We start from the raw sequence: 14,312 nt of genomic DNA on the forward strand, positions 1-14,312 counted from the left end.
CTTGATGTTTCGATGTTTGTCTTTGAGGGCCAATTTTCTATGTTCACTGCTATTCTCGAATAGCTCTGCCAGTGCCTTCCAAATTGTGAAAGTATTTTATTTTCCATGCAGATTTGAGACAAAGTGGTCTCACACTACCTCCAAGATTATTCTCCTCAGCTTTGCTACATATTTCTTTGATTAAGCTAGTTTTTGGGAATCAACTGATCCTGGTTTTGGAATGTTTGTCTTGACATATTTGAGAAATCCATTTTCATCAAGCACTGCCTCCATCGGATCTTTCCAGGAAATGAAATTAGAGCAGCTTTCCAAGACATACTCTAATCTCAGTCCGTTGAAGGTCGTTCTACAAACTTTGAAGAAATCCTGCTACACTGAAGCTACAAATTCGAACCTCTTGAGGAACAACTTCAAAATTATTGGTCTAATGTGAATCCTACTTTGAATTCTACTCTATTGCTCTACGGAAATTAATTCACAGTTTAGAACAACATTTGCAAACATGCATCAATCACATACACAAGCACAAGTTTATTTAGGGGAAACCAAATGGTAGAAACCCCTTAAGTCTACTTGCATTAATCATATGAATAGAGAATGTATTACAATTGCTTGCTTGCTCTAAGCTCAACCTGCAAGTGAATAACCTTTGAGCCCCTATTTCCTTGCACAAATCTTGAGGAATTAGGCCCTTATTTTTTAAGAATTTTTCTCCAATTGGCTGTGCAATTCCCAAGGTTGGATCTTTGACTGCATGCAACACCTGTACATTTAAGACTAGTCTACAATTGATGTTACATTGCCTTGGAATCTCCACCACAGCTGAGGAACTCAAATTATCTGCATGCAATACCTATTTTTGGTTGATTGAATAGTTAACTGGATGATCACTAAGTTATATTGTTGTCCCACTGCACAATTGACCTCCAACTAGTTCTATTAACATTTAAAACTAGTTTAACTAAATACAACTAGAAATAACTGAACTGGATTGATACAAATCAGAATTCACACATGCATAACTGAACTCCAAGCCCTCTAAATCGAATTTACTGAGCTAACTAAGTGACAAGAGCCATGTCACCTCATTTAACTACCTCCAAGTTGCCTGCTGACATGGAAACTAAAATTTTCTCAATTTGACCAAGGCAAAGTCAAATTGAGACTTTCTTGCTACAGTTCTCAATAGGACTTTCCCTAACTTAATACCTTTGAAGACTTATTGCATGAATTAACCGTGTGGCTTGATATAACTAAAGCCACATTAAGGCCCCACCAATGCACACAAGTTAAATTCATGTGGAAATCTTGGCTAATTAGGGTATTGGGAGATAATCCTTCGCCTCATTAATACAAATGATTCCAGGGTCTAGCAGTGAGACAAAATTAGCTAAAAATATCCATTGCTTGATTATTTTAATGTAGAAAATGGAAAACCAATTGGATTGTTATTGATTTGGAAAGATAATAGATCTGTTTTCTGAGTTTAAAATCCCCTAGAGAGGAGCTAAAAAATAAGTGGCAAATTATTAAACTTGAGTCCCTTATTATAATAAACTTTTGAAGGTTAAGATCAAAGGCTTGAATCAACCTAAAGGAGGGCATATGCTTCAACTTGATTATTAGTGGCCATTCTTAGGTCCCAGGAGCATGAACGTTCAACTTGTCCATTGGGGCGAAAAATTACCCCACACCCTAGCTCTTGCCGCCCATGAGGATTAAACAATTGTTATCCATCAATTAGGTTATGAATTAAAAGAAATTGGAGATGACTTATTCTATAGTTGGGTTAAACAGGAGATAATGGTGGCACCGTTATGGGAGTATATTGAAAAATGGTTAAAAGATGCTTTAGAGAAAATAATTGATCCTAAATGGATCTTGAAGAACAAAAAGTAGTTACAATAGTAAGGGTTCCTCCAAATGATCAACCTTTAAAGAAGGCTTCAATGAATCAAAGAGGGGATCTTCTAGTATACTATGAAGTAGCTCCCTCATTAAGCTCTCAATCCCTCTCATATTCCTTTTATTTAGTAGTCATCCAACCTTTAATTATAGAGTCTTTTTAAATGTCAAAGGTCAATTCCTAACTGTTTCATTCTTCTTTTTATTTTTCTGTCTTTTCCATCTACTTTTATGGTCCATGGGAGACCTAATCCTAGTCCATTTGGACAATTAGGCATTTCATTTTTACGATATTATGAACTCTTTTTATAGATATTTATATATTTAAAGCTCCACAAAGAATTACTTAGAGCACATAGCCAGTGTAATCTTTGACTTTGAGCTTTAAGCATGAAATTTCAAGTGTGTCTCTTTTAAAACTTTATGAGTTTTAATTTAATAATCATTTAAAGTTCTATGCAAATATGGTCCTTTTGATTTCATCTTGGAAAATGATATGATATGCTCTACTATATATTATGCTAGAAATGATGTATTATGAAATTTATCATTTTATCTTTTTGACTCTTGTATTATCATCACCATTATAAATATTCATTTCCTTTAAAGAAGCATGGTCCTATTTTAGGCATTTTTGTATCTATTACTTTATAAGAAGAGTACCATTTTGAGTCTTGTATTATCATCACCATTATAAATATTCATCTCTACACAATCTTAAAGACCAACATCTTTTTATTCTTCCCATATTTAATAAGAAAAAACATCTCAACTTCAACTTCAACTGAAATGATAAAGAGTAATATTTTCCCCAAAAAGGATGACTTACTCATAAAAATATTCCAACAATACTTTATTAAACATGACTATCAATAAATAAAAAATAATAAAGTTTTACCCCTCGATAATGATGAATTACCATCCCACCTATCATATCAAATCTACTCACTCTCCATAATAATTCACCTACTATAAAAGTCATAGTCAGTATTATCCTAATAAACTTTTACCCCTAGATAATGATGGATTACCCTCCCACCTATCATATCAAATCTACCTACTCTCCATAATAATCCACCTGCTATAATAGTCAATATTATCCCATATATTGATGCACAACCTCTCCATAAATAAAACTAGACGTGAAATTCAACTTAATATTAAAATTTTGAAATAATAAGACATTAAAATATCCGCATAATATATTGAAAACAAAAACATAAACCACCTCATTATGTAGTACACCTCCTCCTATGTCACCAAGTTATATGTGTGCGTGAAGAAAAATGAAAGGAAGTGGTATCCCAGGAAAAATAGTAACTAACTATTAAAAAAACTAGGTAACGGTTGAATATAACAATAAGTGACAATGTAATTAATTAAAACATTAATTAATGGCATGTAAAGGTGCAAGGGTGCAAAGTACACTGAAGATTAAAAGAATTGAGAATTGTTAATTAGCAATATTAAGAAATGTGGGAAAGGTTGGAACTATAATGATAGGTTATTATATCATGGGGGAGTTGTATTTATCTTATCTTCATCATGTGGCTCCGGTCACTCATTCCACAACTCTGAATATCAGTCTAGATCAAGTCAAAGTTTTTGAAAGAGAACACATTTTCTTTGATTTTTTGACCAGAATCTATAAAATATTTGTACATCATTGTATTCATATGATTCAGCAAACAAATTCAAAGAACCATTTAAAAAAGAAGCTAGTAAAATTCGAGTCATTGCAATCTGATTTAATTGAGCACATTTATCTTATGCTGGTAATGTGTGCATCATGGCCCTAAGGCATATAAATTGTAAATATTTTAGCAGGTACATATAGGGAGGAACTGCTATGGGCACCTGCAAAGGATGAGGATGGGCATTCTAAAACCATGGATCAAGGAAGGAAGTCAGTTGGGGAAGGTGAAACCAGTTATAAGGAAAATATATTCTTGTTCAAAAGGCGAGATATAGTTGATGGAAATCAATCTTTTGCAAGTGGAGGATCTTTGATGAATGGCATTGAAAAGCTTGAAATTAGTGAGCATATTACATTTGTGGAGGAAGGAGAAGAAACATATGACATTAGTAAGTATGTGTTTCAAAAGACAAGCCAATGGAAGGAGGTTCATTCTATTGATAAGAAAAAAGGGAAGAAGAAAGCAGAGGAGGGCTTGTCTGTAGAGGATAATGATATCCAAGAAATGTGGAGAAGAAAAATTGAAACTACTAAGTTGACCCCATGGCCGGATAAAAATAATGTGGATAAGTATCCTCTGAAACGAAGGGCAAGTGAAACTGAGGGATCTATTGGTTGCTATTTGAATATTGATTTGGGGGTTTCTGATAGTGTTGGTTCGAAATCCAGAAAGATTGATATGAAAAAAGAGTCTCATGTATGCATTCCTAATGGTAAATCAATTCCATAAATGAACATTCAACTGAATCAAACCAAATTGAGGTTGATATATCAGTTGGGCTAGCAGGTGCAAATGCAAGCATATCAGATTTAAAAATAACATGGACAATTGTTTTCAAGATTATGCTGAGAAACCACTGTTGCTATGAGGGCAATGAGAGAAATCAACAGAACCACAACCACGACAGAAAGAGATACCACCACATAGATGGATCGATTCAGAGTGCTTCAACATCTGAATGTGGCATGCAAGTGCCCAACTACGTTACTCAACATGTTCAAATTAGTAGAAATCATCACTCACTCCTCAAATTTCAGAGCAAAAAAATCCTTTTGGTAACTTAAGGATCGAGATTCTCCAAATCCCACAGAAGGTGTTGAGCTTTATATAGTATTCAACTATTATGGTTTGTTCCTATTAATTGCATATTTCTTGATATAAATATTTCAAATTAATTTGTTTCCTGAGAAAAGTATTGATTTGGAGTGATGCTTGATTTTTTTGGGGGTGAGTGCATCATTTATGGATGGAAGGAAACACTATGAAGACTTTGAAGGAATCTAGCAAATGAATGTCTATTCCTTAACAACTTGTCATTCTTACTCATTTTTTCACTGATTAACAACCAATAACTTTTACTCAAGTCTCGAGGAAAAAACTTGTTTAGATAAATTGGAAATTCCTACAACAGTTGTTGTTGTAGAGGGTCAAAGAATAGGTAACTATCCCAGAGATCAAAAAATGCCAAGGTGAAACTCCTCAAAAAGGATAAGGGCGTTGAAAATTCCTACAACAGTTGTTGTTGTAGAGAGTCGGAGAATAGATAACTATCCTAGACATGCATCAAAGAATGCCAAGGTGAATCTCCTCAAAAAGGATGAGGGTGTCACTAGTTATGGCAAAATGGACATGTCCAAAAGACCTGAAGGCCATGTTGAAGGACACTATGGTATGCCAGATGTCGATAATCAATTGAAAGATCAGCAGGTTGTGGTAATGGATGATTAGACCATTGTGGGAATATTGCATCTTGTATCCCTATCCAAGAAATCAAAACCTTCAATTCGAATAACAGGACTAGATCCTAATGATCTCCTAACACATGACTTTGGCTTTGAAATAGTAAAGGGTGAGGTTGGCACTCTGAATTGCACATCATGAACAAGAGGATTGTCGACCCACCATGGAGGAGAACCACAAAAATATGGTGGTGAACATCCTAGGTTTGATGAATCACTACACCCACTCTTGCCGATAATTATGTCCAAAATCTTAAATCCCGCCTCAGTTCATTGTGCTCTGGAGTATGACTGCATTGCCATCTCAAGGGTTTTGGAAGTTTGGAGGATGGGTGGTTAACCAAGCCACGCCTTCATGGCTTTAGGCATATGACAATTTCCTCTGATTTTTCTCTCAAGAATGTAGCCCTCAGCCTACCCATGAACCACAAAAATATGGCGATGAACATCCCAGGTTTGATGAATCACTACACCCACTCTTGCTAAGAATTATGTCCAAAATTTAAAATCTTATGCTCATTTCATTATGCTCTAGAGTATGACTATGTTGCCATCTCAAGGGTTTTGGAAGTTCATAGGATGGGTGGTTATCCAAGAAAAACCTTCGTGAATTCAGGTAGATGACAACATCCTCCTTTGATTTTTCTCTCAAGAATGCAACCCTCAACCTACCCATTTCTTTCATTTTGTTTCTTTTTTCGAATCCCAATTCAAATATGTGCAAGACTCCCCATGGTTATGTTAATAATGGCCTTCTTCAACACAGATTACTGCTACACTCACTGAAATGGGGAATAACCTATCCAAGCTCTAATGGCGAAGAAAACTCTGCACTCTATGAAATGGATAAGAACCTATCCAAGCTCCAATGGTGAAGAAAACTCTGCAGACCAATAAAATAGAAAATATAATCGGGCACCAATTGAACCTAGAAAAGGAGGGTTTTCATATTCAAACTTCACGTCAAGAATCACTTTTGAGTGATAGTCAATATTGTATTGTGTAAACTTCAGCCCATGAGCAATATTGACAAAAACGGTCCTGTCATTAAGCCCAATAATACCCTTACTTCTGAGATTTGTCAATGCTGCAGGAGCCACTCTAGTATGAGGGCATATACACATACCTTTCATATCTTCTAGAGCTGCATCATCCATCAACTACTCCTTGATAGCCTCCTCGACTATTCCATTTGAATTCTTCAATGCATAAACAACTCGATTGATTAACACCGGATCACCAATTTGTATCGTCGATGCGAAGGTGGAACTGGAAGTCACAAGATTAAATTCATTCCACCCTGAATTATAGTACAAATACAGAGGATTGGCATTGACAGCCTGCACACAGACAAGGCGAGGAATAACATTCACCATGCCTAGCTCCTTGCACATCTGGAACCCCTTATAAAAGGCATATATATTCCCCAAGTTCCTGCCAGGCACACTGACCCAATCTAGCACTTCCCAGTCAAACTACTGTAGGATCTTGATCACTGCAGTATTCTGCCGCTCCAACCGCAAACTATTGATTGAATTATCTAGATAGATCAACAACTCTGCAGTCACCTCCAGGATCAACCTCATACACCCATCGAAATTTGTATCGAGACTGAGCACCAATGCACCATTGGAAATCGGTTGCACTAACTATGCAATCGAGATATGATTTGCAGGAAGAAAGACAATAACATGTATCCCTACAGCAATACAATATGCTGACAACAATGCTGATGTATTGTTATTCGAAGCACAACCCACACCAACACTGGTGTCAAGAACCCTGGCTTCTTCCCTAATATTATGGTCATTATGCCTCCTCCTACCGCTTGTACCACTGCTTTCATAGGGTGTTGATTTGGTTTTTGGCTTAATGTCTGTTGAGACCACTTGTTGTTCCATGTGAACACAACCAGGGTTTTTGAGGTTAAAGGTTGTGATACTTGTGCCTGGGCTAAGACATCTTTTCCTATGCTGAAAACCCACTTTCTTCACTGACTTGTACTAAGAACCCATTTACAATTCTTGATTGGATTGAATGTTCGCTCACTTATTTTGGAGAAACGATGTTCCCTGCAACATTGTTGAGCTTGCCATGGCCATTGCACATCAGATCCAATAACCAATAGTTGACACCAATCGAACCAGGTATCCCTGCAGCAACACAATATGCTGACAGCGCAGCCGATGTATTTCTAGTCAGAGCACAACCCACACCAATGTCGGTGCCAAGAACCCTAGCTTCTTCCTTGATATTTTGGTCACTATGCCTCCTCCTACTGCTTGTATTGTTGCTTTCACGGGGCGCCAATTTGGTTTCTAGCTTAAGGTCTAATGAGACCACTTGTGGTTCGACGCACACACAATCATGGTTTTTGAGGTTAAAGGTTGTGATTTTCGTGCCTTGGCTGAGCCATCTTTGCCTATGCTAAAAACGCACTTACCACCCTAACTTGTAATGAGAACCCATTTTCCATTCTTGATTGGATTGAATGCTCGCTTGCTTATTTTTTAGAAACAATGTTCCTTGCAATATTGTTGAGCTTTCCATGGCCATTGTAGAGCAGACCCAATAGCCAATGGTTGGCACCAATCGAACCTGTGAGCCTATTACACATTAATTTGTCGCCATCTTGATCAATTTATGAATATTATTATCATCCATGAACATGTTGAAACCATCTCCCTTAGAAGTCCAACAACTCAAAATATGTTAAAGTCCATGAGAAATTCGGTCAAATAGCTCTCACACCTTGTTAAGTTCCACCTGTGCCAATTTCTCTAGTGTTTCCTATGCATGCGCTGAAATTTACTCTGAGAACAACAAAGAGATGCGCTTTGTCTATAACTATAAACCCACACAAGTGAATTCTAGAAAGTAAAAATAAAAAGTACATTCTAGAAACATAGTTGGTCGAATATTTCCCAACTGAAATCTTCCAGGTGATGACTATTCGAACTATAACCCTCATAAGATGCATCTCCATCCCTTTTCTCATGGTAACCTAATCCTTCACTAAAGGAGGTTCATCCTCTTCTTAGGGATTTGAAACTTCCCCCTCTTTGATTTATAAAAGGACTAGAGGGTTGAGGGATGAAGGAGATAAGAATTCAGAGAATACAAACTTATGTTGTTAGTTTGAGATTGGAGAGCTTGTTATCTAAGGAGGAGATTGAAGGCATTTTGGAGGGACCTCATGGCATCCAGGAAAAGGTTGTAAGGCTCCTCTTATCTTCTGATTAATACAATGGAACACTTTCTGCCATTGATTTTGTCTTTTGTGAATGATGAATAGTTTGCAATTGGTTATTATGTTCATTAAGACAAGTTCAATCCCTAATTTCCTTGATCATTAGGCTAAGTTGTTTGAATTACTGTATCACATGTGCTTTTGATCCTTTTTATGGTTTATGTTTGCAAGTTCTACCAAGCATTAAAGAGTTGTATCAAGTCACAACTAGGGATCTTCATCAGGCATTTCGTGAAACCGGTAAGAGGTCTATCCATTAGTTAGACTGCTTGTAATTCAGATAAGTTCAACTTAGGGAAAGAGTCAGTTCATTTGTCATGATTGTTTCTAGTTTCCATTTAGGATCTAGGGAGATCGCTCTTGTCCGCAAGAGGGATTGTCTAGTGTAATAGAGCCCTTTGTGTCCTCTGGAAAAGTAAGTAAACGACAGTCGAAGTCGATGTGTTCTTCGAAAAAGTAAGTTAAACGCAAGAGTCGACGCCAAAAAAGTAAATGAGAATCAACATTGGTGACGAGCAAATGGATCACGAACCCATGTGTCATATTTTCATTGAACATGAAGACGAAAACAAGACGTTGAGATTGACTTGAATAAAAAATGTTTGCTTAACCAACTCCATAGAAAAAACACTTCCAATATATGTTAGGGTCCCACCCTAACCCCCTTATTTATGTAATAGGATTGAGTCATAGTTATAGTTAAGTAAAGAGTCAATAAAGCCCATATTAATAATTGTAAGTGGTTAACCCGCATTTAATGACGGGACCACAATTAGTTGCAAATGGGCCATGGTATTAGATAGATGGTATTAATAAGAACCATGGTATTGCCCCATGGTATTGCATGTATGAATCCTATATAAAGCATAGAGACTCTCCGCGAGGAGCATCGTGTCTTATTTTGTAATCGAGCTTAGCTCTATTGGAGGTTGCCCCCTCGAAGAGGCAAGTGAACTTTGCTTTCTGAATAATAAAATACTTGTTGTTATTGCTCTTGTTCTATGTTCTGGGTATATTTCTTTGCATATTTGGTATTTTGGTATCATCTTGCAGGATTAAGAGCATAACAAGTGGTATCAGAGCGCTTTCTAGGGCCGGTGGGATCTCCATTTTTTTTTTTTGCTAGAGACGTGTTCTGAGCGCATAAACCTGCGGATTTGGGGAGGCATGCACGCATGAAATACAAGAGGTGGTCATTCTTGTTGGACTCCCTTGTAACCCCTGTGGGTACCCCTTCGAGTAGTAGCGCATTAGATAGAACCGCACACAAACTGTCTTCCAAGTACCTTCTGGGTATATCGGAAGCCCCCTAACTCCCTTGAAACATCGCCATAGATAAACCGTCGACCGTCTTGTTTCTACAGTACACCGAAAACAACACTCAGAGAGATTACTTGCCCGTACGATAGGGAAGTCGGGTTGTACGGCTAAGGGTATGGTTGATCCTCCTTGGTTAGTGCCCTAAAAAATTGGGCCGAGTACTACTGTCAGACCCTTATGTATATTGCGATCTATAGCACCTGACACTCTTGGAGACCATAGTTCCCTGATCTATCTCTGGATCATACATAATCTTTGCCAGATCAAATCTCGCAAGTGGGGTTTTTGCCGCCGCAGTAGCAATCATTTTTGCAGTTTAGATCTATCAAATCAGCCATTCAGATCTCTCAGATCCATTAGATCCACAGCTGCAATTAGTTCCGCCGTTCAGATCCATTAGATCCACCATCCAGATCTGAGTAGTTGTGTGGGTTCCTATACCTGGGCGTGATTTTCACAAGACTTTTGGCAGCATTGACATTTCAGGGATTCGGCGACTGCAGTATTCCTAAGCAAGGAGTAAAACTCCGTTAGGAGTAAAAAAAAAAGTTTGAGACCCCGCGTAGCACTTATTGGTGACTTAGCCCATAAGAATCAGGACGACGAGCTGAGCAAGGTGGTACCATTCAATTGTTAGTGCCAAAAAATTCGGGCGGTCCCAAATTTCAAGTAAATCGGCTCGGTGCATGGTACAAACTAGAAATCAAGCTATGGCGAATGAAAGGATGGACAACCTTGAAGCATCCTTGAAAGACATCCAAGATCAGCTGACGAAAATAACTACAACACTCTCTATGGGCAAGGCGGAAGCCCGCGAGGAGGCATATATTGGCAATGAACACAGTGAGGGTGAGTCTAGCCACTCTCTTCACCTCTGGGGCACCCACCAACAATCCCATCTACGACCACCCAAGCTGGACATGCATAAATTTGATGGCTCTCACCCGGTAGCATGGATAGCACAAATGGAGTAATATTTCAATCTAAATTACATCCTAGATAATGCCACTCAACTTAGTGTGGGGATCATGTACTTAGACAATGAAAGATGGCAATGGTGGCAATGGCATCAACGTTGCTATGGAAGGCCCTTGACTTGGGACACATTCAGAAAAGCTCTTATGGATTGCTTTTACCATGACTCTACTTTTTTGGGTCGTCTCACTAAGCTTCGACAGATTGGAACAGTGGATGAATATATTACAGCCTTTGAAGCCTTAGCTTTCCACACTTTAGGTCTACAAGATGAGTTCTACATGGAATGTTTTATCAGTGGTCTTAAAGAGGCCATACAAGCCCACGTCCAACTACACCACCCTCCCTCATGGCTGGAGGCTTGCAAGATAGCTAGTGAAGTAGAACGTGTGTTAGCGACCCAGTCCAATCACCCAAATTTCACCACCAAGGGTCGCCCCCCACAGGCTCACAACACTACCCAAACACTCAAGGTTCAAAAGGTGTCACTTGCAAAAATGGCGGAAAGAAGAAAGCAAGGATTATGTTACTACTGTGATGAAAAATACTCCCCCGGGCATAAATGCAAGGAGCCCAAATTTTTTCAAATTGATGCTACTAATCGCAGCTCATCGAAGGAAGCCCCACCACTTGAGGAAACAGAGGAGGAAGAAGAGGACAACCAGAAGGACGATGTACCTAAAGAACCAGTTATTTCACTACATGCTTTGGCAGGGATTTCTTTGCCTCAAACTCTCAAAATCAGAGGTTTTATTAAGCATCGCCCAGTAGCAATCTTGATTGATAGTGGAAGTACACATAATTTTATCCATCAAAGAGTCGCAGAAGCAGTGCATTGTTTTGTACGAGCAGTTTCTAACTTCCAAGTCCAAATTGCTGATGGGGGAACAATGAAATGTGAAGGTCGCTGTGAAAATGTCAAACTTCAAATGGGGGATTATCAGTTAAAAACCCACATGTTTGCCATACACATGGGAGGGTGCGACATTGTCCTAGGTGCTGAATGGCTTCGCACACTTGGCCCAATCACAATGGATTTCCAGGAGTTATATATGAGCTTTAAGCAAAACAACCACACACATACCCTCCGCAGACTCCAGGCAGGAGCTCCCTCTATCATCAGCTCACATTGGATGGAAAAATTGTTAAAAAAGGGCCATCATGGAGTTATAGCTCAATTTAATGCCATCCAGGCCTTCGAACCCAATTCTCTTCCGATTCATCCTGAGATGCAACAGATCTTAAATAACCATCAGCCAGTCTTTAACAAGCCTCATGAGCTTCCACCCTTGAGAGGGGAACATGATCATAGCATCACTTTGATCCCAGAGGCATAACCACCAAATGTGCGCCCATATGGATATCCGTTCGCCCAAAAGAATGAAATAGAAAAATAATCAAGGAACTTTTGGAAGCAAGCATCATTCGTCCCAGCATTAGTCCTTATTCATCACCGGTGGTCATGGTGCTCAAGAAATATGGAGAATGGTTTATGTGTCCAGACTTCAAGGCCCTCAATAAGTTGATAGTCAAAGATAAATTTCCCATCCCGGTTGTTGATGATTTGCTGGATGAACTAAATGGGGCTCAATTCTTCACTAAGCTTGATCTTCGCTCAGGCTACCACCAAATACGCATGAAAGAATTCGACATTCCAAAGACTGCTTTCAAAACTCATGAAGGCCATTATGAGTTCCTGGTCATGCCATTTGGTCTTTGTAATGCCCCATCCACTTTTCAGAGCCTTATGAACCACCTACTTAAACCATATCTCAGAAAATTTGTCCTTGTTTTCTTCGATGACATCCTCATCTACAGTTGCACTTGGGCCGCACATCTTTAGCATGTAGATCTGCTCTTGCAACTGCTCCGCGATCATGAATTATTTGTTAAGATGACCAAGTGTTCTTTTGGCATGGAAGAAGTTGAGTATTTGGGCCACATTGTGGGGCGTGAAGTTGTCAGGGTGGACCCCAAAAAGATCCACGTAATGCAGGATTGGCCTCAACCTAAGACCTTGAAGAGCCTGAGAGGATTTTTGGGTCTCACGGGCTACTATCACAAATTTGTTCACAATTACGGTCACATTGCGAGGCCCCTCACTCAAATCCTCAAGAAAAATTCATTCCTTTGGAATGATGAAGCACAACAGGCCTTTACAGCTCTAAAAAATGCCATGTGTTCCACTCCAGTCTTAGCACTACCCAACTTCACCATATCTTTTGTCATTGAATGTGATGCTTTGGGTACAGGTATTGGGGCGGTCTTAATGCAGGAAGGTCGACCCTTGGCCTTCACAAGCCAACAACTAAGTGGGAAGAATCTGGGACAATCTACCTATGAGAAGGAGATGATGGCCATCTTACATGTAGTAGATACCTGGCGACCTTACTTATTGGGGCGACGCTTCCAAATCCGCACAGACCATCAAAGCCTTAAATATTTTTTGGAGCAACGCCTATCCTCACCACAACAAAATAAATGGCTCGCCAAAATGCTGGGATATGATTATGAGATAATTTACAAGAAAGGGCGCGAAAATATTGTAGCAGATGCATTATCTCACCAATTTGAGGAGGAAAGTACCCTGCTCACAATTTCCCTTCCCATTCCAGAATGGATTGAAGAGGCTCGCAAGGAATGGTTTTCACATCCCTGGCTCTCCCAACTCATTACTCAATTGCAGGTGGATCCAAATTCCACCGAGGGCTACTCGTGGCAGGATGAGATTCTTCGCTACAAGGACAGAGTTGTAATATCACCAACATCCACCCTCAAAAGCCGCATTTTGGTGGAGTTGCACTCATCTCCCATTGCAGGACATTTAGGCTTTCAGAAGACGTATGCTCGCACTCGAAGATCATTTTTTTGGACAGGCATGAAAAAGGACATTCTTACTTTTGTAGCTGAATGCGACATTTGTCAGCGCCACAAAGGAGAGACAGTCAAAGCACCAGGCACATTACAACCATTGCCCATCCCGACATCAATATGGATAGAGGTTTCTATGGATTTCATTACAGGTCTTCCAAAGTTAGGAAACAAGTCAGTCATCATGGTGGTTGTGGACAAACTTTCTAAGTATGCTCATTTTTGCGCCCTACCCCACCCTTTTACACCGACTTTGGTCGCTCAATCTTTCATGGATCAGATCTTCAAATTGCATGGCATGCCCACTTCCATTGTGTCTGATTGTGACCCGGTCTTCACCAGTAATTTTTGGCAGGAACTCTTCCAGCTACAAGGTACCCAACTAAAACTCAGTACTTCCTATCATCCACAAACTGATGGTCAAACTGAAGTAGTCAACAAATGTATGGAAACCTACCTTAGGTGTTTCACTTCAGAAAAGCAACATCTCTGGGTACAGTGATTACCTCTAGCTAAATGGTGGTATAACAGCAACTATCATGCCACCACCAAAAT

The 14,312-nt window shown here is 39.2% G+C and overlaps 1 pseudogene; it reads right to left on the reverse strand.

Annotated features, from left to right (window-relative positions):
* Positions 1-6,195: 6,195 nt before the first annotated feature.
* On the reverse strand, positions 6,196-7,242 carry LOC149171404 (threonine synthase 1, chloroplastic-like; annotated as a pseudogene).
* Between the last annotated feature and the right edge of the window lie 7,070 nt (positions 7,243-14,312).

The sequence above is a fragment of the Pinus tabuliformis genome, chromosome 4_2 (genome assembly GCF_031772625.1).
Source record: "Pinus tabuliformis cultivar Carrire ecotype Pingquan chromosome 4_2, CPIR1, whole genome shotgun sequence".
NCBI classification, from domain to species: Eukaryota; Viridiplantae; Streptophyta; class Pinopsida; order Pinales; family Pinaceae; genus Pinus; species Pinus tabuliformis.